Here is a 21,092-nt window from a genome sequence, read left to right on the forward strand (position 1 = left end):
ACTGCCTGCGCAGGTGTGCGGCTCATCGTCTCCTTCACACTCTCTCTCACTGTGTCCCTCCTCCACTTGCCCTCACTGCCTGCGCAGGTGTGCGGCTCATCGTCTCCTTCACACTCTCTCTCACTGTGTCCCTCCTCCACTTGCCCTCACTGCCTGCGCAGGTGTGCGGCTCATCGTCTCCTTCACACTCTCTCTCACTGTGTCCCTCCTCCACTTCCCCTCACTGCCTGCGCAGGTGTGCGGCTCATCGTCTCCTTCACACTCTCTCTCACTGTATCCCTCCTCCACTTCCCCTCACTGCCTGCGCAGGTGTGCGGCTCATCGTCTCCTTCACACTCTCTCTCACTGTGTCCCTCCTCCACTTGCCCTCACTGCCTGCGCAGGTGTGCGGCTCATCGTCTCCTTCACACTCTCTCTCACTGTGTCCCTCCTCCACTTGCCCTCACTGCCTGCCAGGTGTGCGGCTCATCGTCTCCTTCACACTCTCTCTCACTGTGTCCCTCCTCCACTTCCCCTCACTCCCTGCGCAGGTGTGCGGCTCATCGTCTCCTTCACACTCCCTCTCACTGTGTCCCTCCTCCACTTCCCCTCACTGCCTGCGCAGGTGTGCGGCTCATCGTCTCCTTCACACTCTCTCTCACTGTATCCCTCCTCCACTTCCCCTCACTGCCTGCGCAGGTGTGCGGCTCATCGTCTCCTTCACACTCTCTCTCACTGTGTCCCTCCTCCACTTCCCCTCACTGCCTGCGCAGGTGTGCGGCTCATCGTCTCCTTCACACTCCCTCTCACTGTATACCTCCTCCACTTCCCCTCACTCTCTGCGCAGGTGTGCGGCTCATCGTCTCCTTCACACTCCCTCTCACTGTATCCCTCCTCCACTTCCCCTCACTCCCTGCGCAGGTGTGCGGCTCATCGTCTCCTTCACACTCCCTCTCACTGTATCCCTTCTCCACTTCCCTGCGCAGGCGTGCGGCTCATCGTCTCCTTCACACTCCCTCTCACTGTGTCCCGCCTCTACTTCCCCTCACTCCCTGCGCAGGTGTGCGGCTCATCGTCTCCTTCACACTCCCTCTCACTGTGTCCCTCCTCCACTTCCCCTCACTGCCTGCGCAGGTGTGCGGCTCATCGTCTCCTTCACACTCTCTCTCACTGTATCCCTCCTCCACTTCCCCTCACTGCCTGCGCAGGTGTGCGGCTCATTGTCTCCTTCACACTCTCTCTCACTGTGTCCCTCCTCCACTTGCCCTCACTGCCTGCACAGGTGTGCGGCTCATCGTCTCCTTCACACTCTCTCTCACTGTGTCCCTCCTCCACTTGCCCTCACTGCCTGCGCAGGTGTGCGGCTCATCGTCTCCTTCACACTCTCTCTCACTGTGTCCCTCCTCCACTTCCCCTCACTGCCTGCGCAGGTGTGCGGCTCATCGTCTCCTTCACACTCTCTCTCACTGTATCCCTCCTCCACTTCCCCTCACTGCCTGCGCAGGTGTGCGGCTCATCGTCTCCTTCACACTCTCTCTCACTGTGTCCCTCCTCCACTTGCCCTCACTGCCTGCGCAGGTGTGCGGCTCATCGTCTCCTTCACACTCTCTCTCACTGTGTCCCTCCTCCACTTGCCCTCACTGCCTGCCAGGTGTGCGGCTCATCGTCTCCTTCACACTCTCTCTCACTGTGTCCCTCCTCCACTTCCCCTCACTCCCTGCGCAGGTGTGCGGCTCATCGTCTCCTTCACACTCCCTCTCACTGTGTCCCTCCTCCACTTCCCCTCACTGCCTGCGCAGGTGTGCGGCTCATCGTCTCCTTCACACTCTCTCTCACTGTATCCCTCCTCCACTTCCCCTCACTGCCTGCGCAGGTGTGCGGCTCATCGTCTCCTTCACACTCTCTCTCACTGTATCCCTCCTCCACTTCCCCTCACTGCCTGCGCAGGTGTGCGGCTCATCGTCTCCTTCACACTCTCTCTCACTGTGTCCCTCCTCCACTTGCCCTCACTGCCTGCGCAGGTGTGCGGCTCATCGTCTCCTTCACACTCTCTCTCACTGTGTCCCTCCTCCACTTGCCCTCACTGCCTGCGCAGGTGTGCGGCTCATCGTCTCCTTCACACTCTCTCTCACTGTGTCCCTCCTCCACTTCCCCTCACTGCCTGCGCAGGTGTGCGGCTCATCGTCTCCTTCACACTCCCTCTCACTGTATACCTCCTCCACTTCCCCTCACTCTCTGCGCAGGTGTGCGGCTCATCGTCTCCTTCACACTCCCTCTCACTGTATCCCTCCTCCACTTCCCCTCACTCCCTGCGCAGGTGTGCGGCTCATCGTCTCCTTCACACTCCCTCTCACTGTATCCCTTCTCCACTTCCCTGCGCAGGCGTGCGGCTCATCGTCTCCTTCACACTCCCTCTCACTGTGTCCCGCCTCTACTTCCCCTCACTCCCTGCGCAGGTGTGCGGCTCATCGTCTCCTTCACACTCCCTCTCACTGTGTCCCTCCTCCACTTCCCCTCACTGCCTGCGCAGGTGTGCGGCTCATCGTCTCCTTCACACTCTCTCTCACTGTATCCCTCCTCCACTTCCCCTCACTGCCTGCGCAGGTGTGCGGCTCATTGTCTCCTTCACACTCTCTCTCACTGTGTCCCTCCTCCACTTGCCCTCACTGCCTGCGCAGGTGTGCGGCTCATCGTCTCCTTCACACTCTCTCTCACTGTGTCCCTCCTCCACTTGCCCTCACTGCCTGCGCAGGTGTGCGGCTCATCGTCTCCTTCACACTCTCTCTCACTGTGTCCCTCCTCCACTTCCCCTCACTGCCTGCGCAGGTGTGCGGCTCATCGTCTCCTTCACACTCTCTCTCACTGTGTCCCTCCTCCACTTCCCCTCACTGCCTGCGCAGGTGTGCGGCTCATCGTCTCCTTCACACTCTCTCTCACTGTGTCCCTCCTCCACTTGCCCTCACTGCCTGCGCAGGTGTGCGGCTCATCGTCTCCTTCACACTCTCTCTCACTGTGTCCCTCCTCCACTTGCCCTCACTGCCTGCGCAGGTGTGCGGCTCATCGTCTCCTTCACACTCTCTCTCACTGTGTCCCTCCTCCACTTCCCCTCACTGCCTGCGCAGGCGTGCGGCTCATCGTCTCCTTCACACTCCCTCTCACTGTATCCCTCCTCCACTTCCCCTCACTCCCTGCGCAGGTGTGCGGCTCATCGTCTCCTTCACACTCCCTCTCACTGTATCCCTTCTCCACTTCCCTGCGCAGGCGTGCGGCTCATCGTCTCCTTCACACTCCCTCTCACTGTGTCCCGCCTCTACTTCCCCTCACTCCCTGCGCAGGTGTGCGGCTCATCGTCTCCTTCACACTCCCTCTCACTGTGTCCCTCCTCCACTTCCCCTCACTGCCTGCGCAGGTGTGCGGCTCATCGTCTCCTTCACACTCTCTCTCACTGTGTCCCTCCTCCACTTCCCCTCACTGCCTGCGCAGGTGTGCGGCTCATCGTCTCCTTCACACTCCCTCTCACTGTATCCCTTCTCCACTTCCCTGCGCAGGTGTGCGGCTCATCGTCTCCTTCACACTCCCTCTCACTGTATCCCTCCTCCACTTCCCCTCACTCCCTGCGCAGGTGTGCGGCTCATCGTCTCCTTCACACTCTCTCTCACTGTGTCCCTCCTCCACTTCCCCTCACTCCCTGCGCAGGTGTGCGGCTCATCGTCTCCTTCACACTCCCTCTCACTGTATCCCTTCTCCACTTCCCTGCGCAGGTGTGCGGCTCATCGTCTCCTTCACACTCCCTCTCACTGTATCCCTCCTCCACTTCCCCTCACTCCCTGCGCAGGTGTGCGGCTCATCGTCTCCTTCACACTCCCTCTCACTGTATCCCTCCTCCACTTCCCCTCACTCCCTGCGCAGGTGTGCGGCTCATCGTCTCCTTCACACTCCCTCTCACTGTATCCCTCCTCCACTTCCCCTCACTCCCTGCGCAGGTGTGCGGCTCATCGTCTCCTTCACACTCCCTCTCACTGTATCCCTCCTCCACTTCCCCTCACTCCCTGCGCAGGTGTGCGGCTCATCGTCTCCTTCACACTCCCTCTCACTGTGTCCCTCCTCCACTTGCCCTCACTGCCTGCGCAGGTGTGCGGCTCATCGTCTCCTTCACACTCTCTCTCACTGTGTCCCTCCTCCACTTGCCCTCACTGCCTGCGCAGGTGTGCGGCTCATCGTCTCCTTCACACTCTCTCTCACTGTGTCCCTCCTCCACTTCCCCTCACTGCCTGCGCAGGTGTGCGGCTCATCGTCTCCTTCACACTCCCTCTCACTGTATACCTCTTCCACTTCCCCTCACTCTCTGCGCAGGTGTGCGGCTCATCGTCTCCTTCACACTCCCTCTCACTGTATCCCTTCTCCACTTCCCCTCACTGCCTGCGCAGGTGTGCGGCTCATCGTCTCCTTCACACTCCCTCTCACTGTATACCTCCTCCACTTCCCCTCACTCTCTGCGCAGGTGTGCGGCTCATCGTCTCCTTCACACTCCCTCTCACTGTGTCCCTCCTCCACTTGCCCTCACTGCCTGCGCAGGTGTGCGGCTCATCGTCTCCTTCACACTCCCTCTCACTGTATCCCTCCTCCACTTCCCCTCACTCCCTGCGCAGGTGTGCGGCTCATCGTCTCCTTCACACTCCCTCTCACTGTATCCCTCCTCCACTTCCCCTCACTCCCTGCGCAGGTGTGCGGCTCATCGTCTCCTTCACACTCTCTCTCACTGTGTCCCTCCTCCACTTCCCCTCACTGCCTGCGCAGGTGTGCGGCTCATCGTCTCCTTCACACTCTCTCTCACTGTATCCCTCCTCCACTTCCCCTCACTGCCTGCGCAGGTGTGCGGCTCATCATCTCCTTCACACTCTCTCTCACTGTGTCCCTCCTCCACTTGCCCTCACTGCCTGCGCAGGTGTGCGGCTCATCGTCTCCTTCACACTCTCTCTCACTGTGTCCCTCCTCCACTTGCCCTCACTGCCTGCGCAGGTGTGCGGCTCATCGTCTCCTTCACACTCTCTCTCACTGTGTCCCTCCTCCACTTCCCCTCACTCCCTGCGCAGGTGTGCGGCTCATCGTCTCCTTCACACTCCCTCTCACTGTGTCCCTCCTCCACTTCCCCTCACTGCCTGCGCAGGTGTGCGGCTCATCGTCTCCTTCACACTCTCTCTCACTGTATCCCTCCTCCACTTCCCCTCACTGCCTGCGCAGGTGTGCGGCTCATCGTCTCCTTCACACTCTCTCTCACTGTGTCCCTCCTCCACTTGCCCTCACTGCCTGCGCAGGTGTGCGGCTCATCGTCTCCTTCACACTCTCTCTCACTGTGTCCCTCCTCCACTTGCCCTCACTGCCTGCGCAGGTGTGCGGCTCATCGTCTCCTTCACACTCTCTCTCACTGTGTCCCTCCTCCACTTCCCCTCACTGCCTGCGCAGGTGTGCGGCTCATCGTCTCCTTCACACTCCCTCTCACTGTATACCTCCTCCACTTCCCCTCACTCTCTGCGCAGGTGTGCGGCTCATCGTCTCCTTCACACTCCCTCTCACTGTATCCCTCCTCCACTTCCCCTCACTCCCTGCGCAGGTGTGCGGCTCATCGTCTCCTTCACACTCCCTCTCACTGTATCCCTTCTCCACTTCCCTGCGCAGGCGTGCGGCTCATCGTCTCCTTCACACTCCCTCTCACTGTGTCCCGCCTCTACTTCCCCTCACTCCCTGCGCAGGTGTGCGGCTCATCGTCTCCTTCACACTCCCTCTCACTGTGTCCCTCCTCCACTTCCCCTCACTGCCTGCGCAGGTGTGCGGCTCATCGTCTCCTTCACACTCTCTCTCACTGTATCCCTCCTCCACTTCCCCTCACTGCCTGCGCAGGTGTGCGGCTCATCGTCTCCTTCACACTCTCTCTCACTGTGTCCCTCCTCCACTTGCCCTCACTGCCTGCGCAGGTGTGCGGCTCATCGTCTCCTTCACACTCTCTCTCACTGTGTCCCTCCTCCACTTGCCCTCACTGCCTGCGCAGGTGTGCGGCTCATCGTCTCCTTCACACTCTCTCTCACTGTGTCCCTCCTCCACTTCCCCTCACTGCCTGCGCAGGTGTGCGGCTCATCGTCTCCTTCACACTCTCTCTCACTGTATCCCTCCTCCACTTCCCCTCACTGCCTGCGCAGGTGTGCGGCTCATCGTCTCCTTCACACTCTCTCTCACTGTGTCCCTCCTCCACTTGCCCTCACTGCCTGCGCAGGTGTGCGGCTCATCGTCTCCTTCACACTCTCTCTCACTGTGTCCCTCCTCCACTTGCCCTCACTGCCTGCCAGGTGTGCGGCTCATCGTCTCCTTCACACTCTCTCTCACTGTGTCCCTCCTCCACTTCCCCTCACTCCCTGCGCAGGTGTGCGGCTCATCGTCTCCTTCACACTCCCTCTCACTGTGTCCCTCCTCCACTTCCCCTCACTGCCTGCGCAGGTGTGCGGCTCATCGTCTCCTTCACACTCTCTCTCACTGTATCCCTCCTCCACTTCCCCTCACTGCCTGCGCAGGTGTGCGGCTCATCGTCTCCTTCACACTCTCTCTCACTGTGTCCCTCCTCCACTTCCCCTCACTGCCTGCGCAGGTGTGCGGCTCATCGTCTCCTTCACACTCCCTCTCACTGTATACCTCCTCCACTTCCCCTCACTCTCTGCGCAGGTGTGCGGCTCATCGTCTCCTTCACACTCCCTCTCACTGTATCCCTCCTCCACTTCCCCTCACTCCCTGCGCAGGTGTGCGGCTCATCGTCTCCTTCACACTCCCTCTCACTGTATCCCTTCTCCACTTCCCTGCGCAGGCGTGCGGCTCATCGTCTCCTTCACACTCCCTCTCACTGTGTCCCGCCTCTACTTCCCCTCACTCCCTGCGCAGGTGTGCGGCTCATCGTCTCCTTCACACTCCCTCTCACTGTGTCCCTCCTCCACTTCCCCTCACTGCCTGCGCAGGTGTGCGGCTCATCGTCTCCTTCACACTCTCTCTCACTGTATCCCTCCTCCACTTCCCCTCACTGCCTGCGCAGGTGTGCGGCTCATTGTCTCCTTCACACTCTCTCTCACTGTGTCCCTCCTCCACTTGCCCTCACTGCCTGCACAGGTGTGCGGCTCATCGTCTCCTTCACACTCTCTCTCACTGTGTCCCTCCTCCACTTGCCCTCACTGCCTGCGCAGGTGTGCGGCTCATCGTCTCCTTCACACTCTCTCTCACTGTGTCCCTCCTCCACTTCCCCTCACTGCCTGCGCAGGTGTGCGGCTCATCGTCTCCTTCACACTCTCTCTCACTGTATCCCTCCTCCACTTCCCCTCACTGCCTGCGCAGGTGTGCGGCTCATCGTCTCCTTCACACTCTCTCTCACTGTGTCCCTCCTCCACTTGCCCTCACTGCCTGCGCAGGTGTGCGGCTCATCGTCTCCTTCACACTCTCTCTCACTGTGTCCCTCCTCCACTTGCCCTCACTGCCTGCCAGGTGTGCGGCTCATCGTCTCCTTCACACTCTCTCTCACTGTGTCCCTCCTCCACTTCCCCTCACTCCCTGCGCAGGTGTGCGGCTCATCGTCTCCTTCACACTCCCTCTCACTGTGTCCCTCCTCCACTTCCCCTCACTGCCTGCGCAGGTGTGCGGCTCATCGTCTCCTTCACACTCTCTCTCACTGTATCCCTCCTCCACTTCCCCTCACTGCCTGCGCAGGTGTGCGGCTCATCGTCTCCTTCACACTCTCTCTCACTGTATCCCTCCTCCACTTCCCCTCACTGCCTGCGCAGGTGTGCGGCTCATCGTCTCCTTCACACTCTCTCTCACTGTGTCCCTCCTCCACTTGCCCTCACTGCCTGCGCAGGTGTGCGGCTCATCGTCTCCTTCACACTCTCTCTCACTGTGTCCCTCCTCCACTTGCCCTCACTGCCTGCGCAGGTGTGCGGCTCATCGTCTCCTTCACACTCTCTCTCACTGTGTCCCTCCTCCACTTCCCCTCACTGCCTGCGCAGGTGTGCGGCTCATCGTCTCCTTCACACTCCCTCTCACTGTATACCTCCTCCACTTCCCCTCACTCTCTGCGCAGGTGTGCGGCTCATCGTCTCCTTCACACTCCCTCTCACTGTATCCCTCCTCCACTTCCCCTCACTCCCTGCGCAGGTGTGCGGCTCATCGTCTCCTTCACACTCCCTCTCACTGTATCCCTTCTCCACTTCCCTGCGCAGGCGTGCGGCTCATCGTCTCCTTCACACTCCCTCTCACTGTGTCCCGCCTCTACTTCCCCTCACTCCCTGCGCAGGTGTGCGGCTCATCGTCTCCTTCACACTCCCTCTCACTGTGTCCCTCCTCCACTTCCCCTCACTGCCTGCGCAGGTGTGCGGCTCATCGTCTCCTTCACACTCTCTCTCACTGTATCCCTCCTCCACTTCCCCTCACTGCCTGCGCAGGTGTGCGGCTCATTGTCTCCTTCACACTCTCTCTCACTGTGTCCCTCCTCCACTTGCCCTCACTGCCTGCGCAGGTGTGCGGCTCATCGTCTCCTTCACACTCTCTCTCACTGTGTCCCTCCTCCACTTGCCCTCACTGCCTGCGCAGGTGTGCGGCTCATCGTCTCCTTCACACTCTCTCTCACTGTGTCCCTCCTCCACTTCCCCTCACTGCCTGCGCAGGTGTGCGGCTCATCGTCTCCTTCACACTCTCTCTCACTGTGTCCCTCCTCCACTTCCCCTCACTGCCTGCGCAGGTGTGCGGCTCATCGTCTCCTTCACACTCTCTCTCACTGTGTCCCTCCTCCACTTGCCCTCACTGCCTGCGCAGGTGTGCGGCTCATCGTCTCCTTCACACTCTCTCTCACTGTGTCCCTCCTCCACTTGCCCTCACTGCCTGCGCAGGTGTGCGGCTCATCGTCTCCTTCACACTCTCTCTCACTGTGTCCCTCCTCCACTTCCCCTCACTGCCTGCGCAGGCGTGCGGCTCATCGTCTCCTTCACACTCCCTCTCACTGTATCCCTCCTCCACTTCCCCTCACTCCCTGCGCAGGTGTGCGGCTCATCGTCTCCTTCACACTCCCTCTCACTGTATCCCTTCTCCACTTCCCTGCGCAGGCGTGCGGCTCATCGTCTCCTTCACACTCCCTCTCACTGTGTCCCGCCTCTACTTCCCCTCACTCCCTGCGCAGGTGTGCGGCTCATCGTCTCCTTCACACTCCCTCTCACTGTGTCCCTCCTCCACTTCCCCTCACTGCCTGCGCAGGTGTGCGGCTCATCGTCTCCTTCACACTCTCTCTCACTGTGTCCCTCCTCCACTTCCCCTCACTGCCTGCGCAGGTGTGCGGCTCATCGTCTCCTTCACACTCCCTCTCACTGTATCCCTTCTCCACTTCCCTGCGCAGGTGTGCGGCTCATCGTCTCCTTCACACTCCCTCTCACTGTATCCCTCCTCCACTTCCCCTCACTCCCTGCGCAGGTGTGCGGCTCATCGTCTCCTTCACACTCTCTCTCACTGTGTCCCTCCTCCACTTCCCCTCACTCCCTGCGCAGGTGTGCGGCTCATCGTCTCCTTCACACTCCCTCTCACTGTATCCCTTCTCCACTTCCCTGCGCAGGTGTGCGGCTCATCGTCTCCTTCACACTCCCTCTCACTGTATCCCTCCTCCACTTCCCCTCACTCCCTGCGCAGGTGTGCGGCTCATCGTCTCCTTCACACTCCCTCTCACTGTATCCCTCCTCCACTTCCCCTCACTCCCTGCGCAGGTGTGCGGCTCATCGTCTCCTTCACACTCCCTCTCACTGTATCCCTCCTCCACTTCCCCTCACTCCCTGCGCAGGTGTGCGGCTCATCGTCTCCTTCACACTCCCTCTCACTGTATCCCTCCTCCACTTCCCCTCACTCCCTGCGCAGGTGTGCGGCTCATCGTCTCCTTCACACTCCCTCTCACTGTGTCCCTCCTCCACTTGCCCTCACTGCCTGCGCAGGTGTGCGGCTCATCGTCTCCTTCACACTCTCTCTCACTGTGTCCCTCCTCCACTTGCCCTCACTGCCTGCGCAGGTGTGCGGCTCATCGTCTCCTTCACACTCTCTCTCACTGTGTCCCTCCTCCACTTCCCCTCACTGCCTGCGCAGGTGTGCGGCTCATCGTCTCCTTCACACTCCCTCTCACTGTATACCTCTTCCACTTCCCCTCACTCTCTGCGCAGGTGTGCGGCTCATCGTCTCCTTCACACTCCCTCTCACTGTATCCCTTCTCCACTTCCCCTCACTGCCTGCGCAGGTGTGCGGCTCATCGTCTCCTTCACACTCCCTCTCACTGTATACCTCCTCCACTTCCCCTCACTCTCTGCGCAGGTGTGCGGCTCATCGTCTCCTTCACACTCCCTCTCACTGTGTCCCTCCTCCACTTGCCCTCACTGCCTGCGCAGGTGTGCGGCTCATCGTCTCCTTCACACTCCCTCTCACTGTATCCCTCCTCCACTTCCCCTCACTCCCTGCGCAGGTGTGCGGCTCATCGTCTCCTTCACACTCCCTCTCACTGTATCCCTCCTCCACTTCCCCTCACTCCCTGCGCAGGTGTGCGGCTCATCGTCTCCTTCACACTCCCTCTCACTGTGTCCCTCCTCCACTTCCCTGCGCAGATGTGCGGCTCTGCAAGGTGCACAGTGACCTGAGCCTAGGGGAACGGCTCTGCACTTGAAAGGGCTGATACCAAGTGATATTATTGTATTATTGTTGTTGTTCTAGGATGAGCACACAAAGGCAGAAAGAATGTGGATGGTGTGAGCTGCCAGCCACTCCATGCACACACACAGGGATTCCCGTTTCCTAGTGCTCATTTCCCGCAGTCTCTCTAGCCCTGGACGTGTTGGAAGGAGCCCTAGGCCTGCGAATGATTATTCCCCATTGCCTCGTCCTTTCTGGCGCTATAAGCCGGGTTACTCCCCATTCTCCACACTCGGTGCTCGGAAGCTGCCCGTCGCGGGTTATTCCACATTCTGGGAAAGCTGCTCCTTCCCGCCTTGTTTCCCAGGAAGGAGCAGCCTGGAAAGGCCTGAACAGGGCCCTGCTGAGGTAGGCCCCACGGGGACCCGAGTCCTCCAACCGGGGGCATGTACCTGTGTTCGGCTCTGAGTTTCCTCTATCAGGGAGGGGCCTTTACTTCCCCCGCATCTCTCTTGTTGTGTTGTTTGAAGTTCTGCCCACCTGGAATTATCCCAAACGTCTGACCCCCTCCCCCTCCCCCCTCCCCTTCTCCCTTTATGGATGTAGAGTCTCCTTGCATCAGGTGAGTCGCCCTGTAGGTAGGTTTGAAGTATAGAAGGACACTTCTTTTATTTAGTTACAGCTTAAGGTAAAGGCAGTAACTAGGGGAGCCGAGTAGTGCTGGCACCCACCCAGGTCGGGGCTCTGCTGTTAAGGGCTCTGACTGACTCCCCCAGCGCCCCCTAGCCTAGGATTCCATCACACACACGACATTCTAGTAACAGGGGAGTCACTGCAATAGGTTGCAATGCGTGATGTGCACTCCAGGATGCAGCTGCTTCACTTCTGCCCTTGGTGCCAGGAAAGAGAGTCCTGAAAATGTCTGACCGGGATCCTGCTCAGGTGGGATCCACCGGGAGCATAAGGACCACCCAGGGACTCTGCCTCGTGGACACAGGGAACTGTACACGTATTAATCAAGCGATGGTTGCGGTGGAAAAGGAAGAGGATGTGGGAAAATGTTGGGGGGCAGTCCATGAGCGCACAGGCCGTCCTCATCAGTGCTGGAGGCAACCAGCACAACCTTCCATTACCATCGTTGTGGGCTGGCACACGGTCCAGCCCGAGGGATCAAACACTCACAGGTGCCGTGATCACACCACTAACATTAGTTTCTGTGGGTTTCCGGGCTGCAACTGGGCCAGGGGCCCCCAGCATGAGTGGCCTGGGGGCTCCCTGGTTACACAGGCTGATCTGGCTGCAGAACCGTGGTCACACCGCGTCAGCTTGCATGCCAGGGTAGCAGGGCCGTGGTCACACGGCATCAGCCTGCAGACCCAATAATGAGAAACAACAACATAAGTGCAATTCATGCAGTCTGCTGCCACTCAGGCGCACGTGCCGGCTGAGGCTCCTTTTATTGACAGTTAGGATGAAGTCATGACACATAACGAGGCTGGGGGTAGCCGTGCCTGTAATGCAGGCACGGCTGCCGCTGGTATTCATTTCTTTCCGGCGCCCAGAAATGGGCAATTACCGGGTTATTCCTGGGCGCCGGAAAAGGGAGGACGGATGCACCGGCACCGTTTATAATGGTGCCGGTGCATCCGACATGCTGTGCTCGCGGGTGCCTTTCATTCCACCAGGTCAGACCTGGCAGAATGAAAGGCACCCACAGCACAACTCAGCTTGCCGGTCCGGATACAATGGTATCAGCATGCTTACTGGTACCGTTGTATCTGGACTGGCAAGCTCCTAATGAGGCCATAGTCTTAAAGGATCAACACCACTAAACAGTTATGAAAACCTCAATAATAAGGGGCGTATATGAGTAAGCCACTGCCTACAACGCCTGGAGTGTCTCGTCTTAAGCCCATGGGCCTCATTCCGAGTAGAGCGGTAAGGGATACCGGGTACCGGTAAGGAGACCGGTGCTGCTAATCCCTTACCGCCCTACTACAAGGTCCCTTAGTGGGTCCCTCCAGTAACGCCTGGTCTGACCAGGCGTTATGGATGGGACCCGCAAAGGGACCAGGGCGCAAATAACGCGCTTGACATGCGCGAGCCCATTATTTGCGCCCTCCCCATTCCCATGGGGAATGGTATTTTCAATGGGGACTTACCAGTCCCGCAAAGGTCGGACTACACCCGTAAGTCCCCATTGAACTAGACCAGTGCCAGACCCATTATTGGTGGCAGTCATGGCGCAAAAAGCGCCATGACTACCACCAATCTCGAAATGAGGCCCCATGTCTGGTGTGGTACCACATAGCATTTTATAGATTTGTCATTATAGAATTACCAGAGCACAAAGTGTGTTTTTGAATTATGTATATATCCCTGAACCTTATTTTTATATAAAGAACTATGTTAGCACAAAACATAGTAGTGGGGGCCATTCCGAGTTTGGAGGTCGCCATGGTGCTATTAGCACCATGGCTACCATGGCTGCCTCCAGACTCGGGTCTGGGTAGGCAGAATGGGGACTTACCGGGACATTCCAACCTATGCGGACCCGGTAAGTCCCCATGCCAAATACCATTCCCCATTCCCATTCGAGCCCCCATAGGGCTCAATGGGAATGGGGAAGGCGCAAATGTCGGGCCCGTTATTAGCTCCAAGGTCCCTTAACGGGTCCCGCTAAGAACGGCTGATCAGACCAGCTGTTCCTGGTGGGACCCGCTAAGGGACCTCGGAATAGGGCGGTAGGGGTTTAACGGCACTGGCATCCTTACCAGTGCCATTAACCCCCTACCGCCAGGGTTGGAATGACCCCCTGTGTGTGGACATTCCTTTGCGGGTGCTTGGGGACTCACTGGGCCTCATTACGAGGTAGGTGGTAAGGGATTACCGGCACCGTTAAGGACACAGGTGCCGGTAATCCCCTACCACCCTATTCCGAGGTCCCTTAGTGGGTCCCTTCCTTAACACCTAGGCCCTCATTACAAGTCAGGCGTTAAGGGTTTAACGGCGCCGTTGCTGCCGTTAACCCTTAACGCCTGATTCACACTTTAACGCCTGCTTTTTGCAGGCGTTAAAGTCCAAGGCGCTAAGCGACCTTGGTGCTGTAATTAGCGCCTTCCCCATCCCCATTATGTCCTATGGGGCAAAAATGGGAATGGGGAAGGGCAAATGGTGAATGGGGAATTACCGCCCCACTCAACTTGGAATGGGGTGGTAATTCCGCCATCCACCATGGCGGAATCCGGCATGGACCATGGTGCTAATAGCACCATGGTCCACCGCCTGACTTGTAATGAGGGCCCTGGTCTCACCAGGTGTTAAGGATGGGACCTGTTAAGGGACCTCAGAGCTAATAATGGTACCGCAAATTGCAGTACCGTTATTAGCTCCATCCCCATTCCCATTGAGCCCTATGGGGGCTCGAATGGGAAATGGTTCCCAGAATGGGGACTTACCGGGTCCTCCAAGGTTGGAATGACCCTGGTAAATCCCTATTTCGGGAACCTGGACCCAGAATGTGGTAAGGGGGTAGCCATGGTGCTAATAGCACCATAGCGACCTACCTCGTAATGAGGCCCACTGTACTTAAGAACCAGCCTGCATCACCTCCTGAGAGATAAGCCTTGGTTGCTCGTCCATAGCTACCCTATAGAGCATATTGGCTGAGGTGCTCTGTGCTTCTGCTCTGCCATATAGAGGGCAGAAGTACAGCTACGCCCTCCAGTCTTTACAATCATCAATCCTAAAAAATATAAATGTCTTCTTAGGGCCTGATCATGAGTTGGGTGGTTTCCTGACTGGGATACTGCCCAACTTTATTAGCCTTAGCGCCCACCCATCCAGCGGTATTATCGCGGGATCACAAGTTGGGCAGTAACTGTTAGTCCCCTTTCCCCATTGGGTCCACTGGACCCATTGTGGATTTGTTGGCGCAATTACTGCACAGTAATACCACCAGCGGTAATTGCACCGACAATGGGAATTATTCTGTTGTGTTTACCCTAGCTCTGAGCTGAGGGTAAACACGCCAGCCTCTGGGTTGGACGGACCCTCAAATGCAGTGGCAACACCGTTAGCGCCGCATTCATGGGTTACCTCCCATCTCGTGATAAGGCGCTTAATCTCTTAAGTGTTGGACTTCAATGATTTCCTAAACCAATAGTTTGTGGAGCGTTATTGAGGGGGTTTGATCATTTGCAAAGGTGCCTTGTGTGTGTGGGCTTTTGAGTGTCTTGTCCACATGCTCCCTACAATGGACTGGTTTCGGAATGAATGTCCTTCATATAGGTGATACAATATATATATGCAAGTCCTAAATTGGTCCTGAAAAATGTAGTGAACTATTTTGCAGACGGTGTTATGGCTTCTTTAGAGAGTGTGGTCTCCCTCAGAGAATGTGGGCTCCCTCGGAGTGTGGGGCCTCTCTGAGTGTGGATAGGTTCCTACACCTTGTTACCACTACCCAAGAGGTAGGGGTCCCAGAGGTAGCGGAACACATTGGTACAATCATGACCCTCCACTGCATTTTAGACAATTGACCAGTAGGGTATGATCTGCTGCTTTACTTAATCCATGTACATCCTGTGACGAGGTCGGAGTCCTGACCCCAGCCCAAGAGCTAAGGATGAAACTAGGGACCAGAAAAGCCAACCCGTCAACCCGGACCCTGAAGCCAGTGCTGTGAGCTACCAGAAGCAGACACAGTTAGGATTCCCAAAGTCCTCCTCCCGGGTCAGCCTCTCCTAGTGCGCAATGGACAAGGAACACTCTGATAGTTGAGTATAGTCAAGTTTCTTTTTTGCCCAGCTAAATGCTACATTTAGTTAAGAGGCCAGTAGCAGCCCGACGACCAACCCCCTACCATCAGGTGGGGAACTAGAACCACTTATATTATGGCACCTGCAACATCTGAATTGCTATCTGCCTCCACCAGCGAGTTTTCACTGTATGGGCACGTGGAATAAAACCTACCACTTCCTCTGCTTACTGTATGGATCTGAAGAGTTGCAGAGGACCAATGCCCTGGATGGCATGGGTCACCAAGGCTGCCTTGGTCAGCTAGCATGCAAGAAAAGTCACCTGGAAAGACATGCGACATGGCAGGTACTGGGAAGCAGTGGCGTCGCCAGGAATCAAATTTAGGAGGGGCACAGAGGGGGCCAAAGACAAAAGTAGGAGGGCACAGACAAAAGTAGGGGGAGAACATGGTCACTGCTCGTCTTAGGTAGGGGGGCACAGGGTTTCACAGGGTGGGGCAGCCCCCCCAGACCCCTCATAGCCACGCCACTGCTGGGAAGCCCATGAACCCTGAGTAACCTGAAGGTGGGAATATCTGGGGTTGGCTGCGAGGAAGAGCATGGTGCTATGCCCCTACAGATATAGGGCCTCATTACACGGTAGGCGGTAAGGGTTTACCGGTACCGTTAAGGGCACCGGTACTGGTAAACCCTTACCGCCTTACTACGAGTTCCCTTTGCGGACCCGACCTTAACGGCTGGTTTTACGAGCCATTAAAGTAGGTTGCCGCAAAGGGACCTCGGTGCTAATTACGGTACCGCAATTTGCGGTACCGTAATTAGCTCCTTCCCCATTCCCATTATGCCCTATGGGGGCAAAAATGGGACTGGGGAAGTGCCTTGGTGAATGGGGAATTACCGCCCCCGCCCACCTTATAGTAGGGCGGTAATTCCGCCATCCACCAAGGCGGACATGGTAAAATACCGGCGGCAACCATAGCGCTAATAGCGCCATGGTTACCGCCTACCGGGTAATGAGGCCCATAGTGAGCTGGACAATATATGACTAATAGTTAGACTCCCAAGAAATGGCCTGGGTTTTATATCCGTGAGAACGTCATAAGTGACATAGGCTCGCTCTCCGACACTGCTCTCGGTGAAGATGGCAGTCAGTGAGCTGGGTCTTTATTCCCTAGTCTGTACATTTTTCAACAATGGGCTCAATATCCCTGCAATTTTACAAATAACATGCTGACTTGCATGTGGGCTCTTATCTCTGATACACTGTCAGAGAAGACGTTACCAGAACTATATCCCTGAGGTTGTCAGGAAGTGACCTGAGCGCTATATCACTGAGACTGGGCTTATATCCCTGGTAATATCCCTGGGGTGCTATAACCTTGAGGCTGTCAAGAAGTGACCTGGGTGCTATATCCCTGAGACTGGGCTTATATCCCTGGTAGTATCCCTGGGGTGGTATAACCTTGAGGCTGTCAAGAAGTGACCTGGGCAATATATCCCTGAGACTGGGTTTATATCCCTGGTAGTATCCCTGGTAGTATCCCTGGTGTGCTATTACCTTGAGGCGGTCAAGAAGTGAGCTGGGTGCTATATCCCTGAGACTGGGCTTATATCCCTGGAGTGCTATAACCTTGAGGCTGTCAAGAAGTGACCTGGGCGCTATATCCCTGAGACTGGGCTTATATCCCTGGTAGTATCCCTGGGGTGCTATAACCTTGAGGCTGTCAAGAAGTGACCTGGGTGCTATATCCCTGACACTGGGCTTATATCCCTGACACTGGGCTTATATCCCTGGTAGTATCCCTGGGGTGCTATAACCTTGAGGCTGTCAATAAGTGACCTGAGCGCTATATCCCTGAGACTGGGCTTATTTCTCTGGTAGTATCCCTGGGCTGCTATAACCTTGAGGCTGCCAAGAAGTGACCTGGGTGCTATATTCCTGAGACTGGGCTTATATCCCTGGAGTGCTATAACCTTGAGGCTGTCAAGAAGTGACCTGGGCGCTATATCCCTGAGACAGGGCTTATATCTTTGGTAGTATCCCTGGGGTGGTATAACCTTGAGGCTGTCAAGAAGTGACCTGGGTGCTATATCCCTGACACTGGGCTTATATCCCTGGTAGTATCCCTGGGCTGCTATAACCTTGAGGCTGCCAAGAAGTGACCTGGGTGCTATATTCCTGAGACTGGGCTTATATCCCTGGAGTGCTATAACCTTGAGGCTGTCAAGAAGTGACCTGGGCGCTTTATCTCGGAGACTGGGCTTATATCCATGGTAGTATCCCTGGGGTGCTATAACCTTGAGACTGTCAAGAAGGGACCTGGGTGCTATATCCCTGAGACTGGGCTTATATCCCTGGTAGTATCCCTGGGGCACATAACCTTGAGGCTGTCAAGAAGTGACCTGGGCACTATATCCCTGAGACTGAGCTTATATCCCTGGTAGTATCCCTGTGGTGCTATAACCTTGAGGCTGTCAATAAGTGACCTGGGCGCTATATCCCTGAGACTGGGCTTATATCCCTGGTAGTATCCCTGCGGTGCTATAACCTTGAGGCTGTCAAGAAGTAACCTGGGCGCTATATCCCTGAGACTGGGCTTATATCCCTGGTAGTATCCCTGGGGTGCTATAACCTTGAGGCTGTCAAGAAGTGACCTGGGCGCCAAATCCCTGAGACTGGGCTTATATTCCTGGTAGTATCCCTGGGGTGCTATAACCTTGAGGCTGTCAATAAGTGACCTGGGCGCTATATCCCCGAGACTGGGCTTAGTTCCCTGGTAGTATCCCTGGGGTGCTATAACCTTGAGGCTGTCAAGAAGTGACCTGGGTGCTATATCCCGGAGACTGGGCTTATATCCATGGTAGTATCCCTGGGGTGCTATAACCTTGAGACTGTCAAGAAGTGACCTGGGCGCTATATCCCCGAGACTGGGCTTATATCCCTGGTAGTATCCCTGGGGCGCATAACCTTGAGGCTGTCAAGAAGTGACCTGGGCGCTATATCCCCGAGACTGGGCTTATATCCCGGGTAGTATCCCTGGGGCGCATAACCTTGAGGCTGTCAAGAAGTGACCTGGGCGCTATATCCCGGAGACTGGGCTTATATCCCTGGTAGTATCCCTGCGGTGTTATAACCTTGAGGCTGTCAAGAAGTGACCTGGGCGCTATATCCCTGAGACTGGGCTTATATCCATTGTTGTATCCCTGGGGTGCTATTACCTTGAGGCTGTCAGGAAGTGACCTGGGCGCTATATCCCTGAGACAGGGCTTATATCTTTGGTAGTATCCCTGGGGTGCTATAACCTTGAGGCTGTCAAGAAGTGACCTGGGCGCTATATCCCTGAGACTGGGTTTATATCCCTGGTAGTATCCCTGGGGTGCTATAACCTTGAGGCTGTCAGCAAGAATGTAGAGCTATATCCCTACAACTCAAAGGAGAGAAATTAAATAGTGACCAAGAGCACAATCATTAATTAATAAATGTTTCTTTAATAACTCGCTTAATACCAGAGACCAATCTCTAAGTGGGAGATCAGGTTCGAATATGTGTTGCTCTTCTTCCTCTTTCCTCTAAGACAAATGTGTTGCCCCTGAGCTATCCTCCTGCCCCAGCTCTCGGTGATTATTATTCTTATTTCTACTAGACAGGAAATACCAACACCCTATAGTTCACCCTTTCCTGCACCTTTTGCTTAGGTTGGTTGCAAAGGAATACCCTTATTCTTTTTAGTCAAATCCTTCTGACCTATTGGTGTTTATCCTATTACCCATCCTGACAAATGTGTGATGCATGTTCTGTTGAACGCCCATAATCCTCAAGCTGAGGATGAAATTGGTGAAAACAAAATATTATAATGGTTGGAGTCACTGCAATCCCACTAGATATCAGTGAATCCACACAGTTGCTGCAGTATTGTTTTCATCTCCGATTACCACCAGTAGTGAATTAATCACAGCTGGTTTTAATCCAGCCAAAATCTGTAATGAAAGCCGTTTAGCTTAATTGGACTTTGTTTCTCTTCCTTTTTGCCCAGGAACTGTGAATTGTGAAGTTATGGCATTGTTGTAGGCAGATGCGGCATCGATCGGCAATCAGAAGACCTAAGAAGAGAGAGAAAGTATGGATGAGAGCACTTTAGGTGAGAAAGTACAATTTCTTTATAATCTGATGAGATACTTAAATGCTTGTTGACGCTGTGAGACATTGGGCCTCATTACAAGGGTGGCGCTCCCGTAATGAAGGGTGCCGGTACGGGACCGTCAACCTTCATTACGGGAGCACCGATTACGAGGTTCACTTTGCGGGACCCTGTAAGGATGCCTGGTAAAACCAGGCGTCCTTTCCGTGTTCCGCAAGGGGAAGAGGGAGGTAATAACGGGCCAGTTGTAATGTGCCCATTATTACCTCCCTCCCCATTCCCATTGAGCCCTATGGGGGCTCAAATGGGAATGGGGATGGGTTCCTGCAAGGAGGAATTACCGGGTCCTCCTATGTCGAAATGACCTGGTAAATCCTCATTTCAGGAACCCGGTAATGGAGCCCAATTTGGAGGCAGCCATGGTGCTTATAGCACCATGGCTATCTCCAAACTCGGAATGAGGCTCATTGTGCATGGTTTGTGAGGGTCTTTGGACTGGTTAGGGTAAGTGCAGCATTCTCATTTCCAGAGCATTATCTTTGACCATGTTCTTGTCCTAAGGAGCAAAGGTAAGTAACAGTGATAACACATAATACACGTAGAGGCCCTCACCATACCTTGGAGAGAGAAGTGCTGAGTCCAGAACCTAAGCAGTGTTCTCCATTGAAATGCATCAGCTCATAGGATGGAGTAGACCCCGCCGCCAGTGGACACAGGACCAACCCACTGGCATGAAGACGAGTTCTCACGGATCCCCCCAACAGGGAAAGTGGCCAGGAGGCACGATGCAGCCAGAGAGAAAATTCACCTAAGTGAACAGAGATGTTGGGATTAAAGGAGTAACATATTCCAAAGACAAGGTGCAAAGTCTTCCTGTATCTAAAACAAAGTAAAGCTAAACCACAGTTCTCTAGTCACAGTGCAGCAAAGTTTGCAAGGCAGGTCGATGGTGTGACTGAGGTAAAATACCAGAGGATCTGCACAACACTACCCAACACTATCCAAAGGGAAATCAGAGCTGTCAACACCAGGAAGTCACAATGAGCAGTTTCCAGGAAGTAGCACTGGAGCCTGAGGAGAAGGATGCAGCAGCGAGTATTGCAGGAAGTCGAGCAGAAGTGGGGCACAAATCAGGCCAGAGTCTGCGTTGGGAAACAACAAGGACAGGAGAAATGCAACTTGGAGAAACGTAGCCCCGGTCTGGAATGTGCATGCATAGAACAGACGTGATGCTCTTAGATATGTAGTGCTCTCCCCAATTCCAAACATCTCGCCGCTAAATCAGTTTCCAGTGGATGCCGTACACATTTATAAAGCGCAAAAAAACAAAGGGCCTCATTATAACCCTGCCGCAGGAGTTGCATTTTTACCGGCACCCGTCAATGAGGAATTACCAGGTAATTCCGACATTGCCGGACTCGGTAATTCCTGCATTGCCTGGTGCTGGTGCCTGTCAGTCCCCATTCCCATTTGAGCCCCACAGGTCTCAATGGAAATGGGGACGTCGGATGCACCGGCACCATCAACGACGATGCCA

At 55.7% G+C, this 21,092-nt stretch overlaps 1 pseudogene; it reads left to right on the forward strand.

The window, feature by feature from the left end:
• The first annotated feature begins 10,888 nt into the window (after positions 1-10,888).
• Positions 10,889-21,092, forward strand: part of LOC138568904 (zinc finger protein 91-like) — a 429,258-nt pseudogene continuing 419,054 nt past the window's right edge.

This window comes from Ambystoma mexicanum, chromosome 2q (assembly GCF_040938575.1).
Source record: "Ambystoma mexicanum isolate Mex_15411 chromosome 2q, UKY_AmexF1_1, whole genome shotgun sequence".
NCBI lineage: Eukaryota > Metazoa > Chordata > Amphibia > Caudata > Ambystomatidae > Ambystoma > Ambystoma mexicanum.